The 20,672-nt window shown below is 44.4% G+C and overlaps 1 protein-coding gene across 4 annotated transcripts in view; it reads left to right on the top strand.

Annotated features, from left to right (window-relative positions):
* The first annotated feature begins 3,308 nt into the window (after window positions 1-3,308).
* The window catches only part of DYM (dymeclin), a 359,762-nt gene continuing 342,398 nt past the window's right edge, over window positions 3,309-20,672 (top strand). Inside the window, exon 1 of one of the 4 annotated variants that reach the window (XM_043558777.1) lies at window positions 3,309-3,612. The gene's annotated coding sequence lies outside the window, so the exon portion shown is untranslated. The remainder of the gene's footprint in view (window positions 3,613-20,672) is intronic. The other 3 variants (XM_043558776.1, XM_043558774.1, XM_043558775.1) reach the window with 3 other exon arrangements.

Genomic DNA, 20,672 nt, shown 5'->3' with positions numbered 1-20,672 from the left:
GTCTACAGTATTCTGCTTATTTATTTCGAGAGAGAGAGCGCACAGAGCAGGGGAGAGGCAGAGAGAGAGAGAGGGAGAGAGAGAGAGAGAGGGAGAGAGAGAGAGAATCCCAAGCTGGCTTTGTGGGTTGTCAGCATGGACCCTGATTTAGGGCCTGAAACCATGAACCGTGAGATCAGGAACTGAGGCGAAATCAAGAGTAGGACACTCAACCAACTGAACAACCCAGGTGCCCGCTGCCTTCTTTTAAAGACTTTATTTTTATTTATTTATTTTTTTTTTTTAATTTTTTTTTCAACGTTTGTTTATTTTTGGGACAGAGAGAGACAGAGCATGAACGGGGGAGGGGCAGAGAGAGAGGGAGACACAGAATCGGAAACAGGCTCCAGGCTCTGAGCCATCAGCCCAGAGCCCGACGCGGGGCTCGAACTCACGGACCGCGAGATCATGACCTGGCTGAAGTCGGACGCTTAACCGACTGCGCCACCCAGGCGCCCCAAAGACTTTATTTTTAAGTCAGCTCTACACCCACCATGGGGCTTGAACTCACAACCCCGAGATCAAGAGTTGCATGCTCTATGGACTGAGCCACCCAGGCACCCCTACAGTTACTTTCTAAGTAGCATGAATATTTGTACAGTCTCAGACTGAAAATGTGTCCGGAAAACAGGCAGCCATTTGGAAAGTTTTCTTTCTTAAACTTTATATTTTGGAATGTATTCATTTTCCGTTGTTGCTATAATAAGTTACCACAAATTTAGTGGCTTCAGACAACACAGAATTATTATCTTCTAGTTCTGCAGGTCAGAAGTCTGACATAATTCTCACTAAGCTAAAGTCAAGGTATGGGCAAGCCTGTGTTCCCTTCTGGAGGCTCTAGGGGAGAATGTGTTTCCTCATCTTCTCCAGCTTCTAGGGGCCACTGGGCACACCCCAGTCTCTTGCCATCTTCCAAGTCAGAAGTGACCGACCGTTGCATTGCTTCACTTGACCTTCTTGCAGAGCCATATTTAGGACTCTCTTTTGGCTTCCTCTCACTTTTCATTTTCGTGATTACGTTAGATCCCCCCTGATAATCCCGGATAATCTCTCTGCTTGAAGGTCATCTGATTAGCAACCTAATACTATCTGCAACTCTCTGCCTTGTAACCTAACATATTCATAAGTTTGGGGGATTTGGATGTGGATATCTTCAGTGGGATCATTATTCTGCCTACCACATGGAATAATTTTAAATGTTTATTTATTGTGTGTCTGTGAGAGAGAGAGAGAGAGAGAGAGAGCGAGAGTGACAGCATTCGAATGGGGAAGGGGCAGAGAGAGAGGGAGAGAGAGAATACTAAGCAGGCTCTGCACTGTCAGCTCCGAGCCTGACGTAGGGCTCAATATCACGAACCATGAGATCATGACCTGAGCCAAAATAAACAGTTGGATGCCTAATTGACTGAGCCACCCAGCGCCTCTGCAATAATTTCAGATTTACAAAAGAATTGCAAGGTACAGAGAGTTCCTGTATATCCTTCTCCCGGTTTCCTTTAATGTTAATGTCTTACATAACCATAACACCTTTGTCAAAACTAGGAAATTAACATTGGTACAATACCATTAACTCAACTCCAGGCTTCATTCTGATTTCATAAGTTTTCCCACTATTGCCTTTTTTGGTTCTAGGATCTGACACAGACACTCACTTGCATTTAGTAGCAGGGTTGTCGTGACTTTCTGGTAGTGTTTCTGCACCAACTAGACACTGATGTAATCAGGTCAAAGTTATCGTGACAGTGGTTCCGGCACTATGGGGAGTTGATGACCAAGGATAATACTTAGCACATTACGTACACAATAAATATTTAGTGAAGGATTGCTACTCTAGCTCATGCTTCATATATTGGGAAAACCATTCCTAATCTAATACGCTGATTTATGATGTTTGCCCAGCAGCGTTATGACATTTACCTAGGAGCAGTGGTAAGACCCTTTTTATTTCAAGCCCTCCAAAAACTATAAAAAAAAGGAGAATGTTAAATTTAACAATAGGATTGTCTCCAAGTAGAATGAATTGTTTCTTGGTCTATAGCGCTAGTTCTGGAGAGAGACTCACATTTGTTGCTTGGTCATTTGGGGGCAGGTGGAGGGTATAATTTTTGGTACAGGCAAAAATATAAAGTACTTTGAGTTTGGTTTTGGTGCCTCTCTTTTGCTATAATTTTAAAATAAAAATTATAAAATTATACATGTAATCATATTCATTGCAGAAAAAATAGAAAGCAGGGAACAACTGAATTTAATCACACACCACCTCATACTCCAAAGTTAATAATTAATATTCTTTTAGCCTTTTCCCCTCCTGGGGATGTGTGTGTGTGTGCATCTATCTATCTATATACATAATTCATTTATAAAAATTGTACAAGATTACATATACTATTTCCACTGGATAGATCATGAGCATGTATCCTAGCATTCTTTACAATGGCTGCATAGCAGTGCCCATCTCTTTTTAGCTAGGCTCCAAGGTACCTTGTGTTTTTAGTATGTTTTTCTGTAATAGTCCTGACAGCTCAGGGAGTTTATTGGTAATAGATGCTAGAAAAGTGTACCTAAAATTTGTATAGTACTTCTCGGGGTACATCTGACACACTGACTGTAGAAGGGAAATTAGTGATATTTGTCTCACCTTTATTTGTTGAAAGCAGTAACAGTGCACAGCACATAGAAACCAACCCGGAATGGGAGTTGCTAATTATTGTTATTGATTTGCCAATAGTCCTGTATGGGAAGAATCATCATCATCTTTATGTGTTTAAGAGGAAACTAACGGGAAAAGTTCAAGGATGGACGTTGATCTGGTAACTTCAGCTCATTTGACTTCAAATTCCAAATTTTGGCTGTATAGATACTCTTTCCCATGGGACGTGTGCTTTCTATAAACGGTGCAGGTAACAGATCTGCTACCTGCCTCCATCAAAAGTTATTTTCCAAAAGTCAGCTCTCGACACTAGGGTTTGAAAAGAATAAAGATGGAGATTAAAAAAAAAAAAACCCAAAAGATTAATCATTTTCCTATTTCCCAATTCTTCAGAGCCCTACAAGGAATTGCTTGACTGTGAGTTGGCTATCCAGTTGGGATAAAGAGGGGCTTTAACAAAGTTAAGCCACCAGAACACGTGGAGCGGGGTAAGCGGTCCAGCAGTCCGTAGTGGGCCTGGCCGCTTCTCGAATTTGCCACGTGGCTTTGCGGTTGCCCTGGACGCGCGCTAGGTGGGTGGAGAAACGTCTAACGTCTGAAGGACTACATTTCCCAGAAGCCTGCGCGGCCGCGCGCCACGTGACCGTCAGCCGGGGCGCGCCTGGCGGTTCGGTCCCCAGCCGCGTTCTCCGCCGTTTCCCTCTTCTCTCCCCGCCTCCCGGCCTGCGCACGGACGCGGCCGGGGCGGGAGCCGAGCCGGAGTCGAGCCGGAGCCCGAGCCGCAGAGACGTGGAAACATGGAGGCCTGAGCCGGCGTGCGCCACTCCGGCTGCAGCGGCGACAGCGGCTTCTTCCGATCCCTCTCTGCCACCCTCTCGCGTGTCGCTGGAGCTGGAAGCGGATCTGCCCGCCGGCTGAGACAGGTGGGCTCTGGCGCCGCCCCCAGCGGAGCGGCCCTGAAAATCCGGCGGGGCCCCCGGCCCCTTGTCGGAGCGGGTTCGAGGCCACCCGCCAGTCGGTGGGGCTTCTCCGCCAGGGCGGGGTAGAGGGTCCTTTCCTGCCAGTGGAGGACTGGGCCACCCTGGAGGGGCTGTGCCTGGGCCCCAAGAGCTGCCCACATCTTCCCTTCTCCCCGCCCCCTTCCAGGGAACAGTGGCACTCAGAGGGTGAGGGAGTGTGTTAGTCAAGAGAGTGAGAGGGACGTCTGTCCGAGTCGCGGTAAGAGTTGGAGGGATACCGAAGAGCAAGTAGATGCTCCGGGAGATGGGGCGATGTTGGTCTGACAAATGGGCGTGTGATGGGCAGGGTGAGCAATAGTGTTGTTGTTGTTGTTGTTGTTTTTTTTGACATATACATTGTTATTGAGATGTAATTCACCTACCATAAAATTCACCCTTTAAAAGTACAATTAAAGTATAACTCCGTGGTTTTTAGCGTATTCACTGGGTTTGTGCAACTCTCTAATTCCAGAACATTTTTGTTACCCAAAAGAGAAACTCCTACCCATTAACGGTCTGTATTTCCCCCTTTCCCACCCCCTGGCAGCTAGCAGTTGTGTGTCAGCTGAACGGTGAAAGGGTGGGAAGTTAGCCCAGGTGTTTGTGAGTTAGTGGCAGTAGCGGGATGATAAAGCTGATCGCATGAAAGTACTGAGCTGGGGTAGAGGAGTGATGGGGTGACTGTAATAGGCCCGGCAAAGGGGTACACAGAATGGACAGAATCGGGGGGGGGGGGCAGATGAAGCGGGACCCTGAAAGGGAAGAGCGGAGGTTGGTGGGAGAGGCGTGTAGGGAGGAGCTGCTCAAAGATGTGGAAACATGGAGGGTGGAGGCCGGGGAGAGGAGTGTAATCTTACAGAGGAACCCAGGCTTCGGTCTGATGGGTTGAGAGCTCAAGAGAGAAACTGGAGGTGGAAGGGAGGAGATTTATAGGAATAGGTGAGTGGTTGCTGCTGAGCATGAAATTTATGATTTTTGGAAAGATTATTCTGCTTTATAACTTACATCTTGGGTATAATTCTCTTGGCAACTGAGACTAGCCAAATAGAAATACTCCCATTCTGCAGATGAAGAACTAGTCTCTCAGAGCTTAAGTGATTTGCTGAAACTCTTAAGGTTTTAAATAAGGTAAAATGACTTGGAGATTAAAGAATAATTGAACTATAAATTGCAGATGGTTTGAGTGGCAGAGAATTGAGGGGGGCGATGCCACAGGAAGGAGATTCTGTTAAATGTATTAAGTTTTATTTTGATAGAGGCCAAGGACTTTGTTTTTGTAACTTTTAAATACAAATACAGAAGAGTTCAGACATTGAAATAATTTAATATGCCCTCATGTACCCATTACCCAGCTTCAACAGTTAGTAACTCAGGCTAATTTAGTTTCATCTGTGTCCTTTCATCCATTCCCATCCCCACTCTGAACTATTTTATTTAATTTTATTTAATTTTAATTTTATTTTATTTTAGTGTTTATTTATATTTGAGGGTGGGAGAGGGGCAGAGAGAGAAGGAGACAGAATCCGAGGTGGGCTCTGTGTCGGCAGTGCAAAGCCCAACGTGGGGCTTGAACCCACGAACCGTGAGATCATGACCTGAGCTGAAGTCTGTCGCTCAGTTGACTGAATCACCCAGGCTTCCTATTTTAATTTTATTTTAATTTAATTTAATTTAATTTAATTTAATTTAATTTAATTTAATTTTTAAGAGAGAGACAAAGAAGTAAAAAGACACCAGCGGGCAGAGAGGCAGAGAGAGAAGGAAAGAGAGAATCTTAACCAGACTCCTTGCCCAGTGTGGAGCCTGACAGTCTTACAACCTTGTGATCGTGATCTAAGCTGAAATCAGGAGTCCGATAGTTAACCAACTGAGCCACCCAAGCGCCCCCAAACTATTTTATTTTATTATTTTTTTTTAATTTTAGCAAGAAAGAGAGTGAGTTGTGGAGAGGGACAGTGGGAGAGGGAGAGAGAATCCCAAGCAGGCTTCATACACAGCACGGAGCCAGACTTGGGGGCTCAATGCCAGTATTCTGGGTCATGACCCAGGGCGAAATCCAGAGTGGGTCACTCAACTGACTGAGCCACACAGGTGCCTGGCCCCCTGTTTTAAAGCAGATCATAGGCATACCATTTCATTTGTAAATATGTGAGTGTATATCTGTGGAAGGTTGAGGTACTCTTTTTTTAATATACCCACATACAAGTATCACATCCAAAAAAATCAATGGTAAGCTCTTAATATCAATATTTAGAAGGACTTATTTTTTAAAATGTGGTATCCATTTGATACAAAGAAGTTACACATTCCAACCGCTTTGATGTTTGACTCTCTAAAAAAATATGGTATAATTGTTTCCTGATTTTTTTCCAGTTGTTCCTGGTATCCTGTTCCTTTTTCTTGGTTAATATAGTTCATCTTGTGTAAAAAGTTTGAAGAATTGTCACTTTGGCATTTTAATCGATGGAGTTTTGTAAGAGCGGGAGAAAGATAGAAGTGAAATGTAACACATGCACAGATTTTTATTTTATTTTATTTTATTTTTTAATTTTTTTTTCAACGTTTTTTATTTATTTTTGGGACAGAGAGACAGAGCATGAACGGGGGAGGGGCAGAGAGAGAGGGAGACACAGAATTGGAAACAGGCTCCAGGCTCTGCGCCATCAGCCCAGAGCCTGACGCGGGGCTCGAACTCCCGGACCGCGAGATCGTGACCTGGCTGAAGTCGGACACTTAACCGACTGCGCCACCCAGGCGCCCCTGCACAGATTTTTAAAAAGTGAAATGTATATTCACAAATAACTTATGTCTGTTCTAAGTATGGGCAATTTGATTATGCTTTTCTAGATAATTTCACATATTGTGAGAAGTTGTTTACTGTGTGTGTATTAGTTTTCTATGCCTACTGTAATAAAGTACCACAAATTTAGTGTCCTAAAAACAACACAAATTATTTTTAAAGTTCTGTATTTTAGGGGCACCCGGGTGGCTCAGTCAGTGATGTGTCCAACTTTGGCTTGGGTCTTGCGGTTCGTGGGTTCGGGCCCTGTGTTGGGCTCTCTGCTGTTATCATGGAGCCAGCCTCGGATCCTCTGTCCCCCCACCCCCACTTTTTCTTCTCCCCTGTGCGTGCTCTCTCTCTCTCTCTCTCTCAAAAATAAAGAAACATTTAAACAAATTTTTAAAGGTCTCTATTTTAGAAGTCCAAAATGGGTCTCACTGGGCTAAAAAAATTAGTGTGTCAACAAGTCTCTATTCTCTTCTGGAGTTTTCTAGAGGTTTCCTTACCTCTTCTAGCTTCTAGAGGCCACCCCCTGTTCCTTGGCTTGTGGGCCTCTTATTCCATCTTCAAAGTGAGTAGTATTGTATCTCTCCAGTGACAGTTGGGAAAGGTTAAGGACCCATGTGACTAGATCAGGCTTATCTAGATAATTCAAGAGGATCTCCCCTATCTCAAGGTCCTTGACTTAATTATAGCTGCAAAGTCCCCTTTGCCAGGTAAGATAGCAATCACTGGTTCCATAGATTAGGACATGGACATCTTTGGGGGCTGTTACTCTTTCTGCCATGGTGTGTCTGGGGACATTTTGCTGAGACTTCGGAAAATAGGTGAGGTGACTTCTTTTGCTACTACAAATTCAATGTAAGTGTCATCTTTCACTGTGTAGGCAATGGGAATGGTTAGTGGTAGAGAGGACCACTCCATCTTCCTTTTTAGTGACCATGACAAACATATGGGAAGTACCTGTGCACTTGCAGTGTGGGCTTTGGTAAAATGAGACCCTTAAAAGTGATGAAGTGTTTGGGAATGCAAGCTGGCACAGCCATTCTGGAAAACAGTATGGAGGTGCCTCAAAAAACTAAAAATAGAACTAGCCTACAACCCAGCAATTGCACTACTAGGCATTTATCCACGGGATACAGGTGTGCTGTTTCTAAGGGACTCATGCACTATTGACATATTTTATATGTTTATAGCAGCACTATCGACAATAGCCAAAGTATGGAAAGAGCCCACATGTCCATTGATGGATGAATGGATAAAGATGTGGTATATATATACAATGGAGTATTACTCGGCCATCAAAAAGAATGAAATCTTGCCATTTGCAACTGGAGGGTATTATGCTAAGTGAAATTAGTCAGAGAAAGACAAAAATCATGACTTCACTCATATGAGGACTTTAAGAGACAAAATGGATGAACATAAGGGAAGGGAAACAAAAATAATGTAAAAACAGGGAGGGGGACAAAACAGAAGAGATTCATAAATATGGAGAACAAACTGAGGGTTACTGGAGGGGTTGTGGGCGGGGGGATGGGCTAAATGGGGAAGGGGCACTAAGGAATCTACCCCTGAAATCATTGTTTCACCATATGCTAACTAATTTGGATGTAAAAAAAAAAAAAAAAGTGACTAAGCGTAAAAGCGATGTAACAACCTGCAAAGGTTTTTTGTATTTCGTTTGGGTCTCTTTATATTCATGTTTCTAAAGTTTTGTGTACTTGTAATCAGAGTGTGTGTAACACCCAGCAGCTGCTTGAAGTCACAGGGCAGGCTGGGGCAGTGAGGGAGAAGGCTCTCCGACTCAGTGGGTGATCAAGGCACCCCCAGTTCGTCGGGAAGCTCTTAAAGTGAGAAAACATTCAGGAAGAGTGAGCTCCTGACAGACCTGGGCTCGAGGCCCCTTCCCGACTTGTCCTTCTGTGACCTGGTTGGTTGAAAAGGGCTTTGAGCCTTTCCCAGGACCAGGAGAAGAGTGAATGTTGGAGGTAGAGAGGGCTTCGGGAAGGCCTCTAGTTTGGTGTCCTGCTTCCGTCCTCAGCTCCCGAGGTCGGGACCGTGTCAGGGCGTGAAGGTGCTGGCTCTGGTGGTGGTGTGTTTCCAGTTACCGCGTCTCAGGAAGAGACTGTTCAGTATCTGCTCCTGCTCTTTACCTCGCTTCTCCTTGGGAGCTTCTTAGTGGTGCTTAATGCCCTGAACTTCTGCTTAAAACCTGCGTGTAAACAGCGTGTAAGTTATCTGCCTGATACTTCTTTGTGGTCCAAATAATCTAAACTAGCAGCGTTGAGAACAACTTTATAAATAGGTCTCACTTACTAAAATGTTCTGTTTCTTTTCATTCCTTTCGGGAAGTTTGGTTGGTACTTTCTGATCTCTAATATTTTTTAAGATGTCTTTTTTTTTTTATTTTGAGAGAGAGGGAGAATCTTAAGCAGGCTCTGCACTGTGAGTGCAGAGCCCAGTGCTGGCCTCGATTCCATGAACCGTGAGATCATGGCCTGAGCTGGAATCGAGAGTCGGATGCTCCACCGACTGAAACACCCAGGCCCTCCGATTTCTTCTGTAAGTTTGATCCCATTCGTTACATATGCGGACACCAGGCTGGGGTTACGGGGTAGGAGTGGGGCTGGGTGTGTGGACAAAATGGGTAAAGGTGGTCAAAAGGTACAGACTTCTAGTTATAAGTCATGGGGGTGTGATGTGCAGCATGGCGACTACAGTTAATGAGGCTCTATTGTATATTTGAAAGTTGCTAACAGTAAATCTTTTAAGTTCTCATCACAAGAAAAAATTGTAACGATGTACGGTGATGGATGTCAACTAGATTTACTGTGGTGATATTTTTGCAATATATACATGCATAGAATACTCTGGTACACCTGAAACTAACATAATGCTTCATGTCAATTATATCTCAATGTAAAAACACTGCAGGCACTAAAAGTAGCTGTTAACTCTCCAATAACACTGGAAGAATTAAACAATACATATTCTGTATGTGATGTGATTGATAATTTCTTTTTTAGATGGAGTCAGTCACCAAATCATAACAGTTCCTTCAGAATATCTCTTGCAACCCTTCCCTTCAGAATACTTTTTAAAAAATTGTGTGTGTTTTTTTTTTTAACATTTATTCAGTTTTGAGAGACAGACAGAGACAAAGCGTGAGTGGGAGGGGCAGAGAGAGAGGGAGACACAGAATCCGAAGCAGCTCCAGGCTCAGAGCTGTCAGCACAGAGCCTGACACAGGGCTCAAACTCATGAACCGCGAGATCATGACCTGAGCCGAAGTCGGACGCTTAACCGACTGAGCCACCCAGGCGCCCCTTGAATGCTTTTGAAATCTCTTGCATCAGTTAAGATTCGGTTTGGCTGTGCAGAGCAGACTTGATTGAATAATAGCTTAGACATCTTGTTTGTTTCCCGTGTAAAAGCCCAGAGGTAGACAGCTCAGGGCTGGCATGGTGACTCCACTGTCATTAGTTACCCAGTTTCTTACTCTGTCTGTCATCCCTGGGGTGTGGCTTGCTTTCTGGGTCCCGATGGTGGTGCATGGCATGCAGTTAGATAAATGGTCTGGCACCCACAAAGAGTTCTGGACTGGACGTAGGTATTTTGAAATCATCAGTGTATGGGGAAGAGTTCACTGATCTCTTAGAAGACCCAGGGATGTGTGCTATCTTCTGGTTCCAGTGGACAAAGTACAAACCTGTTAGTGAGTCGTCCTGTTGTAAAGCATCAGGCATCAGCCTGCTCTCTGGCCCTTTTTTGCTTCCACTCTGATTCCCTCCCTCCCTGCTCCAGCCCTGCTCCAGCCGTGTTGAACTTCTCTCAGTTCCTGGAATGGGCCCTTGCCTGTGTTTGTCTTCACTCTAAGCCTTCACGTGTGGCGTTCCCTTTGCTTTGATGCCTTTCTGAACCCTACACCCAGCTAGGCCAGTCCTTCTTATCCTTCAGGCTCTAGCTTTGATGGTACGACCTTTGGGAAGCTTTCACTGAGTCTTGAATAGTTGCCATATTATAATTTCCTGTCGATTTACCTATATCTCTTACTCGACTGTAAGTCAGTTCCATTCTTCACAGTTTCAGTCTTGGTGCTTAGCATTGTGCTGGTCACTAGTGGGCACTTGGGAAATATCGGCAGACCCCCTGTGTTTGCCTAAGCATAATGTGATGGTGCTTGGGTACTGCTAGTTTGTGTTTTCACCCTGGCACTCTTCTTTGGTACTTGCACGTTGAGTTGTTTATATGAATCAGTGATTGTGATGGTGAGTAGTAAAGCACGTTCTCTCTAATTTTATTTGTTTATCTTTAAAGTTTATTTATTTATTTGGGGAGGGAGGGGCAGAGAGAGAGAATCCCAAGCAGGCTTCGCGCTGTCGACGCAGACCCAGAAGCAGGGCTTGAACTCACCAACTGTGAGATCACGACTTGAGCCGAAGTCAAGAGTGGGATTAACCAACTGAGCCACCCTGGTGCCCCTTCTCTACTTTATTTAAAAGTTAATTTTTCTTTTTTTTAAAAAAAATTTTTTTGTTAACGTTTTATTTATTTTTGAGACAGAGAGAGACAGAGCATGAACGGGGGAGGGGCAGAGAGAGAGGGAGACACAGAATCGGAAGCAGGCTCCAGGCTCTGAGCCATCAGCCCAGAGCCCGACTCGGGGCTCAAACTCACGGACCACAAGATCGTGACCTGAGCTAAAGTCGGATGCTTAACTGACTGAGCCACCCAGGCGCCCCTAAAAGTTAATTTTTCTATTTAAAGTAGTGCTTTTATTTTAGAAAAGATAAGAATAATAGTAGAAGAAGGTACATTATACAAAATGGGCAGTGCCTTGCCTTCTCTATCCTTTGGAGTCGGGTTCTGACTAATATAACTAAATGGCCATTTTTTGGTTTATCAACTGTGGGTGCTACCTATTGACTCCTTGTTATGGTACACGAGGTGCTCTTCCTCCTCCTCCCCTGTCTTCCAGCCCTTCCATAGGTAAGAATTCTTGGCTCATTGAGCGTTCAGCGTTTACATTGCTAAGAGATATTGCTCGCTGCTGAGCTGAGTAATTTACCTGGTTTCCCTGCTCCCCACCCCCATTTGCTGCTTTTTTCACGGACGTATTACTAATTTTTACCAAATACTTTGAAAGGCCTGTGGGGATTGGGGCCCGGGAAACTGACGCAAGATGTTACTCTGGCGACCGCTGTTGCTGTGAGCACTGAATCGTTTTGGTCCCTGTCCCAGAGGCTTCGTGGCTTTGTTAGTGTTCGTGTAAGATAAAATCTCAGACACTTCACACCCAGCCCAGCAGTGTCTACACTTAACACCCCTCTGTTTTGTTCCTGCTTTCTTCCTGGCGCTCCTGTTACTTCTGTCTTCGTGGTGCCTTCTAAGTTTCCATTTCCTGTTTGCCATCTGTCTTCCTGTCCTTTATTATGGGAGTTTCCTTGACCTTATCTTCTCTTTAGTGAATTAAAAAAACTTTTTTTTCAGGTTTATTCATTTATTTTATTATTATTTATTTTTAATGTTTATTTATTTTTGAGACAGAGAGAGACAGAGCATGAACAGGGGAGGGTCAGAGAGAGAGGGAGACACAGAATCGGAAGCAGGTTCCAGGCTCTGAGCTGTCAGCACAGAGCCTGACGCGGGGCTCGAACTCACGGACCATGAGATCATGACCTTAGCCGAAGTCGGACGCTTAACCGACTGAGCCACCCAGGCGCCCCTATTCATTTATTTTTGAGAGGGAGAGGGAAGCAGAGAGAGAGGGAGAAAGTATCCTGAGCAAGCTCCACGCTGTCAGTGCAGAACCCAGTGCGGGGCTTAATCTCACTAACCGAACTGTGAGGTCATGACCTGAGCTGAAATCAAGAGTTGGACAGTTAACCCACTGAGACACCCAGGCGCCCCTCTCTAGTGAATTTTTTAATCAGTTTTTAATTTCAGGCATCTTTTCTTGTTCTTTGATTGTTTTCTTTTTTTTCTTTTTTTTTCTTTTTTTTTTTTCTTTTTTTAAAAAAAATTTTTTTTTTTTTCAACGTTTATTTATTTTTGGGACAGAGAGAGACAGAGCATGAACGGGGGAGGGGCAGAGAGAGAGGGAGACACAGAATCGGAAACAGGCTCCAGGCTCTGAGCCATCAGCCCAGAGCCCGACGTGGGGCTCGAACTCACGGACCGTGAGATCGTGACCTGGCTGAAGTCGAACGCTTAACCGACTGCGCCACCCAGGCGCCCCTGTTTTCTTTTTTTTTAAATGACATCTTGTTCTTGGGTCATGGAAACTGTGTGGTATAGTGGTTAAGAGCATGGTTTCTGCACCTAGCCTGCCTTGGTCTGAAACTCCGGTTCGTCATTTTCTAACTCTATAGTCTTGGGGAAGTCACTTAATCTTTTTTCACCTTCGTTCCTTCTTCTAGGCCAAAAGTTGCCAGACATTTGTGTAAAGGGCCAGATTGTAAATAATTTAGGCATTGTGGGCCAAGAAGCAAAATGAAGCATATTATTATACAGGTACTTTTTTTTTTTAATGTTTATTTTTGAGAGAGAGAGAGGGGGAGAGAGAGAGAGAGAGAGGGAGACAGAGGATCCGAAGAGGGCTCTGTGCTGAGAGCGGAGAGCCCAGTGTGGGGCTCGAACTCCACAACCATGAGATCATGACCTGAGCCGAAGTTGGACGTTTAACTGACTGGGCCACTCAGGTGCCCCTGTTATACGGGCACTTATGTGATGAGAGAGGAGAAATTTCCATAAGTTTTTTACTGAGGAAATTGAAAATACAATACTAATAATGGCTGAGAATAGGTTTTTTGTAATAAAGGTTTTCTTTTTTTTTTTTTAACGTTTTTTTTTTTTTTAATTTTTTTGTGAGACAGGGAGAGACAGAAGATGAACAGGGGAGAGTCAGAGAGAGAGGGAGACACAGAATCTGAAACAGGCTCCAGGCTCTGAGCCATCAGCACAGAGCCCGACGCAGGGCTCGAACTCATGTAATAAAGGTTTTCTTTTTTTTTTTTTTTTAATTTTTTTTTTTTTCAACGTTTATTTATTTTTGGGACAGAGACAGAGCATGAACGGGGGAAGGGCAGAGAGAGAGGGAGACACAGAATCGGAAACAGGCTCCAGGCTCTGAGCCATCAGCCCAGAGCCCGACGCGGGGCTCGAACTCACAGACCGCGAGATCGTGACCTGGCTGAAGTCGGACGCTTAACCGACTGCGCCACCCAGGCGCCCCAATAAAGGTTTTCTAATAAGAAGAATGAAATCTCTTTTTGGAGGAGAGGGGATAACATTTTACCTAATAGGGAATACTGAATGTAAACCTCAGTTGTCAGAATTGATTACAGATGTTCATATGTACTGTTTAAAAGTTTTTTTAAGGGGCGCCTGGGTGGCGCAGTCGGCTAAGCGTCCGACTTCAGCCAGGTCACGATCTCGCAGTCCGTGAGTTCGAGCCCCGCGTCGGGCTCTGGGCTGATGGCTCAGAGCCTGGAGCCTGTTTCCGATTCTGTGTGTCTCTCTCTCTCTGCCCCTCCCCCGTTCATGCTCTGTCTCTCTCTGTCCCCAAAATAAATAAACGTTGAAAAAAAAAATTCTAAAAATTTTTTTAAAAAGTATTTTTGAGAGAGAGAGAGAGAGAGACAGAGCACAAGCTGGGCAGGTGAAGCGATAGAGAGGGAGACAGAATCTGAAGCAGATTCCAGGCTCTGAGCTGTCAGCACAGAGCCCCGACGCAGGGCTCAAACTCACGAACTGTGAGATCATGACCTGAGCCGAAGTTGGACGCTTAACCAACTGAGCCACCCAGGAGCCCCTTAAATTTTTTTTTAATGTTTATTTTTGAGAGCGCAAGTGAGCGCTCATGCACAAGTTGGGGAGGGGCAGAGAGGAGGGGAGACACAGAATCCGAAGCAGGTTCCAGGCTCTGAGCCGTCAGCACAGAGCCTGACACGGGGCTTGAACTCACCAACTGCGAGATCATGACCTGAGCCTAAGTCGGATGCTCAACTGACTGAGCCACCCAGGTGTCCCTAACGTGGGTTTTTTTTTTTTTAATGTTTATTTATTTTTGGGAGAGAAAGAGACACAGAGTGTAAGTGGGAGAGAGGCAGAGAGAGAAGGAGACACGGGATCCAAAGCAGGCTCCAGGCTCTGCGCTGTCAGCACAGAGCCTGATCTGGGGCTCGAACCTATAAACTGTGAGATCATGACCTGAGCTGAAGTCAAACACTTAACAGAGTGAGCCACCCAGGTGCCCCCCTAACATGGGTTTTTAATGAGGTTTTTTGTATTTCATCTTTGAAAGTATTTCGTGTAAAGTTTATTTATTTTGAGAGAGAGAGAGAGAGAGAGAGAGTGGGGGTAGGGGCAGAGAGAGAGGGAGAGAATCCCAGGCAGGCTCTGAGCCTGTCAGCGCAGAGCCCTGAAGCAGGGCTCAGTCTCACGAACTGAACCATGAGATCATGACCTGAGGTGAGATCAAGAGTTGGACGCTTAACCGACTGAGCCACCCAGGTGCCCCTGAAAGTATCTTTTTCCATGGTGCCTCCAAACACAGATATCAACCCATGAACGTATGATTTTAGTGGAGCGTATTTATTGCTTGGAAGGCATCTGTTGAATTCTGCTAGATTGTTTTTTTGATACTTACCTTTTAGCAAATCATCGCATTGCCCGCTAATCACTTATGATGGAAGGTTAGGTAGAAGCTTCTTGTTGCACAGTTAAATGGTTTTTGAAATGTGGAAAGTACTTTTTTTTTCTTTTTTCTTTTTTTTTTTTTTTAAGATTTTATTTTTAAGCAGTCTCTACACCCAGCATGGGGCTTGAACTCACAACCCCAAGATCAAGGGTTGCATGCTCCACTGAGCGAGCCACCCAGGTGTCCCTGGAAAGTACTTTTATACTTATATTGAGGTCTGAAAAATGCTGGAACTGTAGTTTTATTTTGGAAAATATATCTGCTGCATATTTGTTTGGGATTGGAGATCCCATCTCATTTTAATTTTTTTACAGCCTAGAAAGTGTGTAACGCAGTTTGACATGACTTAAGATTCAGTGTCAGTTGTCCTTGAAATGACTATCTCAGTATAGGTTTTGCATGGAAGTGCTATTGGCCTCCTAATTTTAGATTGAATTCATTGAGAAATATTACCAAATCAGCAAAAATGAATTTTCAAAGCCATTCAGTGTTCAGTGTTCAGTAACAGTGGCTCAGGGGGATGGTTCTTCAGAAAAATTTCATTCTCAGTTCTGAGCTCGAGAAATTTCCCTAAAAACATACCCCTGCTAAGTCATGGTACTGTGTGGTAGGACACATCAGGATATTCAGCTTCTGTTTCAGACAGAATTTTTATGGAACCGATGGGGGTTAAGTTCATGAAGGTAATGAAGTTAACGGTCGTAACTGGTTTAATAACACGTTAGATTCAAATATTTGATGCAGTGCTCCTGCTCATTGATCATACAATGACTAATGAGTAGGTTGTTGCTATTGTTTTTTTTTTTTTAAAGTTGTTTTGAGAGAGCGAGAGTGTATGAGTGTACAAGCAGTGGGGCAGAGCAGAGGGAGAGAGAGGATCCCAAGTAGGCTGCGTGCTGCCAGCGCAGAGCCCGATGCGGGTCTCAGACTCGCAAACCATGAGATCATGACCTGAGCCAAAACCAAGAGTCAGATCCTTAACCAACTGAGCCACCCAGGCGCCCCATTGTGTGGTGTGTGTGTGTGTGTGTGTGTGTGTGTGTGTGTGTGTGTGTGTTTAAATATTGAATAGGTTATAAACACCTTGCATTTTTACAAGGTTTGTAAATTTGTCCATCTAAGCCTTTTCTGATGGTTTTTTTTACCACCATCAGTTATTATGCATGTTAGCAGATCCCACTTCAGGTTGTACCGAATTAGTATTTTCCTCCACTTTTTTGGAAAATAATCATAGGTGTAGTGGTTCCATTCAGACTGTTCTCTGAGCAGTTCTTTTCTTTTTTTTTTTTTTTAATATATGAAATTTATTGTCAAATTGGTTTCCATACAACACCCAGTGCTCATCCCAAAAGGTGCCCTCCTCAATACCCATCACCCACCCTCTCCTCCCTCCCACCCCCCATCAACCCTCAGTTTGTTCTCAGTTTTTAACAGTCTCTTATGCTTTGGCTCTCTCCCACTCTAACCTCTTTTTTTTTTTTTTTTCCTTCCCCTCCCCCATGGGTTCCCGTTAAGTTTCTCAGGATCCACATAAGAGTGAAACCATATGGTATCTGTCTTTCTCTGTATGGCTTATTTCACTTAACATCACACTCTCCAGTTCCATCCACGTTGCTACAAAAGGCCATATTTCATTTTTTCTCATTGCCACGTAGTATTCCATTGTGTATATAAACCACAATTTCTTTATCCATTCATCAGTTGATGGACATTTAGGCTCTTTCCATAATTTGGCTATTGAACAGTTATTTTCAATGGAGGGTCTGAAAGATGTTTATTTTTCCTGGACACATTTCTTTGGCTGCTGCACTCACACACGATTTAGTTCATCTCATGATTGGTCAGTGACTTTTCTTGTTTGGTTAATACATGAACCATCCAGAGACTTTGGTTACAGCCTTGTTTTCATTCTTTATTGTTGGGAAAGCACCCTGCTGTGATGAAATGCTGTATTTTGTATTTTTATTTGTTTTTTTAAGTTTATTTTGAGAGAGGAGAGTGTGCACAAGGTCACATGCGTGTGCAAGTGGGGGCGGGGCAGAAAGAGAGGGAGAGAGAAAATCCCAAGCAGGCTGTGCACTGTGAGCACAGAGCCGGACGTGGGGCTCATCTCATGAACCATGAGAATGACCCCGGGCTGAAATCAAGAGTTGGACGCTTAACCAGCTGAGCCATCCGGGCACCCCTGAAATGTTGTGTTTAAATTTGCTGACTCTCCTGATCGTCGCTTCCGTGAACCGGGAGCGCTCCGTGGTAGGGCATGTGAGGCTGTGCGTAGCTGGTAATGTCTTCCTACGTGGCGTTCCAGTGCAAGCGTGATGCTGTTACCCAACAGACGTGATGCTTCCCCATCTCATCAGGTTTAAAAAAACGATCTCTGCTCTGCTATAAAAGCATGACGTCAAAGTCTGCTTTCTTCTTTTCTTGTTTTGACATGACGTATATCCAGTGGTAGTGAGTGTCACAATATGCAGGGTACTTGCAGTGCTGACTTCTAACTGTGTTATTGAGATTTGTAGTGTGGGCAGCAGCAGTATAAGGGGATGAAGGTGTCACATGCGGTCTGGGTAGTAACTATACAGTTCTGCTGTTGTCACAAAAACAGCTACAGGCAACATGTGAACAAGTGAGTGTTGCAGTGTTCCACTAGAACTCTCATAACGTCCACATGTCACAACATATTCTTTTGGTTTTTTTTTTCATTCATTTAAAAATGTAAAAATCATTCTTCAGGCAGCAGGCTGGACCTGGCTCCTTGGGTCGTAATTTGCTAACCCATGATCTATGTGACGAGAATGTAGAAATACCACCTTAGGCTGTGGTGAGGAACAGGTGAGTTAATATGTAGAAAGCACTTTGAATAGTGCCTGGGGGACGGGGGGAAACACCTGGGTGGCTCGGTTGGGTAAGCCTCATACTCTTGATTTCAGCTCAGGGCATATTCTCATGGTTCGTGAGTTCGAGCCCCACGTTGGGCTCTGTGCTGATGGCACGGAGTCTGCTTGGGGTTGTGTCTCTCCCTCTCTCTCTGCTCCTCCTCTGTTCACTCATTCACTCTCTCAAAATAAGCTTAAAAAAACTGAATAGTGCCTAGGGATATAGCAGGTGCTAAGTAAATATTTGCGTTCATTATTGTTACTGTTTACTCTCTCTGAGGCTATTTTAGTTTTTAATTTCTTCTTAGAATCATCTGTGTTCCAATTCCTTTCTTTGGTTGATTTTCGTTTCTTTATTTTGTGTCGGAGGCATTCCTCACGAGTCTAATCATTTTACACTGGGGCTTCCTCAGCTCTGCTGGTTCAGTTAGTACCCCTCTGTCACCTTTCCATCTTCCACACCTCTTCTGATCTTTGTGAGCTTAATCTTTTTATTCTCGTTACTCTCATTTCACAGGAGTGGAATACCCCACTGTACTTAATATAGCACTTGGAACATAGTGACCTTTTGGAGAATGTTCCATTACTTGGTGGACCAAAGGCATCTGTGTGTTTAACATGTCCTTTGGCCAGTGACTATTGTCCACTATTTCTCTCGTCTCCTGTTTCAACCGTGAGGTTTTGTCTTAAAGTCTTGAGTACAGGGGCGCCTGGGTAGCTTAGTCTGTTAAGCGTCCGACTCTTGATTTCTGCCTAGATCATGGGGTGTGAGATCAAGCCGTGAGTTGGGCTCCATGCTGAGCTAGCACAGAGCCTGCTTAAGATTCTCTCTCTTCCTCTCCTCCTCTTCCCTGCTCCCTCTCTCTCAAAAAAAAAAAAAACCCAAAACAAAACATGTTTCTTTTAAAAAGTCTCATACAAATGAGGGGACATGTGTAGTTTTTTTTTCCTTTCTCAGGAAGCAGGTGATTCTGGAATATAGCTTATGATTAATGGATTTTCAGCTTAAGTTGGGATAAAGTACACTGTGGTGTCATTTACATATTTTGAGGGTGTTAGGACAGAATTTGGTTATGGATTTTTCAGATCCACTAACGTTTACTTTCCATTTAAGGCACATGAAATCAGGAGACCACGAGTCAGTACGCATAAAAGAGGAGACATAATTTTACGTATATATCAAATATTTCATGAATTAAAAACAGAATATTGAGCATATCATTTCTTGTTCAAAGTATCATTTTTGACCATGGTGGTAAAATTGACTCGGGGAAATAATTGGCCCGAGAAGTTAAATAGCAGTATGAGAGTCAGACAGCAAAACCAGGTATTACCGGAAGGATAGTTAAATTCCAAACGATAGTGAAGATAGTGTGTTTTAGGATTACAGAGGAAAGGGAGGGCTCATTCTGTGGTTAGGGTCAAAGGGGCTGGGGATCGGGGGTGGTGGTCGAAGGCAGGCGTGAATGGCATGAACAGAGGTGTAGATGGGCATGCTAGCTATTGACAAGAACACTTGCCTCTACTTTGGTTTGTTTGTTTTTTTTTAAAGTTTATTTCCCTATTTTGAGAGAGAGAGTGTGTGTGCTTACACATGCCCGCTTGAGCAGAGGGAGGCACAGAGAGAAGGGAGAGAGAGAATCCCAAGCAGGTTTTGTACTGTCGGTGCAGAGCCTGACTCAGGGCTCGAACTCACAAACCAACCATGAGATCGTGACCTGAGCTGAAACCAAAAACTAGAAACTTACCGACTGAGCCATCCAGGCACCCTGCTCCACACCACCCCCCCCCCGCCCCCCACCCCATCTTTTTTTTTTTTTTTTTTTTTAGCTAGGAGAGTGCATGAGTGGGGAGAGGGGCAGAGGGGGAGAGAGAATCCCAAGCAGGCTCCATGCTTAGCTCTGAACCCAGCGTGGGGCTTGATCCCACAACCCTGGGATCATGACCTGGGCCAAAATCAAGAGTCAGATGCTCAACCAACTGAGCCACCCAGGCTCATAAAATCATAAAATTTTACGAAGCAGCTCCTGCTGCCCCCCCCCCCCCCCCCCATGCTAGGTCAGCTTCTGTAATGCCACATGATCGAGTGTAACAGTATCCAAATTTGTTTGCTTCCCGCCTCTTCGCCTGGATTCACCCTGCACAGGCCACCACCATATTAATCCTCAACAGGTCATTCAAGCCAGGACTGCGATTAAAACCAAAGGTTCTAGTATGAGACAGACCCTTACTAAGTCTGTGCTGAGCGAGGGTGAATCTCCGTTTTACACCACCGCATAATGGGAAAAACAGTGCTTCCGACTCATAAAGTTTTCTGAGGACGAAGCAGGATGAAGCAGCATGCAAAGCACTCAGGAAGGGACCTGGGGGAGTGTGCCTAGCCAAAAAAAAAGGTGAGATGTAATAGATCTTTAATGTGAGTGAAATTACCACTCCCGTCACTTCACGCACCAGCCCAATAACATTCAGTGATTGTTCATTACCTGAAACACAGAGTACGGTACTGGCATTCCAGACCCTCCACAGTCGGAAAGCTCGTGTTCCAACTTTATTTCCAAGTACCCTCCAAACCAGTGATTCCCAAACTTATTTAAGTACATCAGACACCCGAGGAGCATGTGAT

The sequence above is a fragment of the Prionailurus bengalensis genome, chromosome D3, assembly GCF_016509475.1.
Source record: "Prionailurus bengalensis isolate Pbe53 chromosome D3, Fcat_Pben_1.1_paternal_pri, whole genome shotgun sequence".
In the NCBI taxonomy this organism is placed as follows: domain Eukaryota; kingdom Metazoa; phylum Chordata; class Mammalia; order Carnivora; family Felidae; genus Prionailurus; species Prionailurus bengalensis.
Note: the sequence above shows the minus strand (reverse complement) of the source record. Positions and strands in the feature narration are given on the sequence as shown.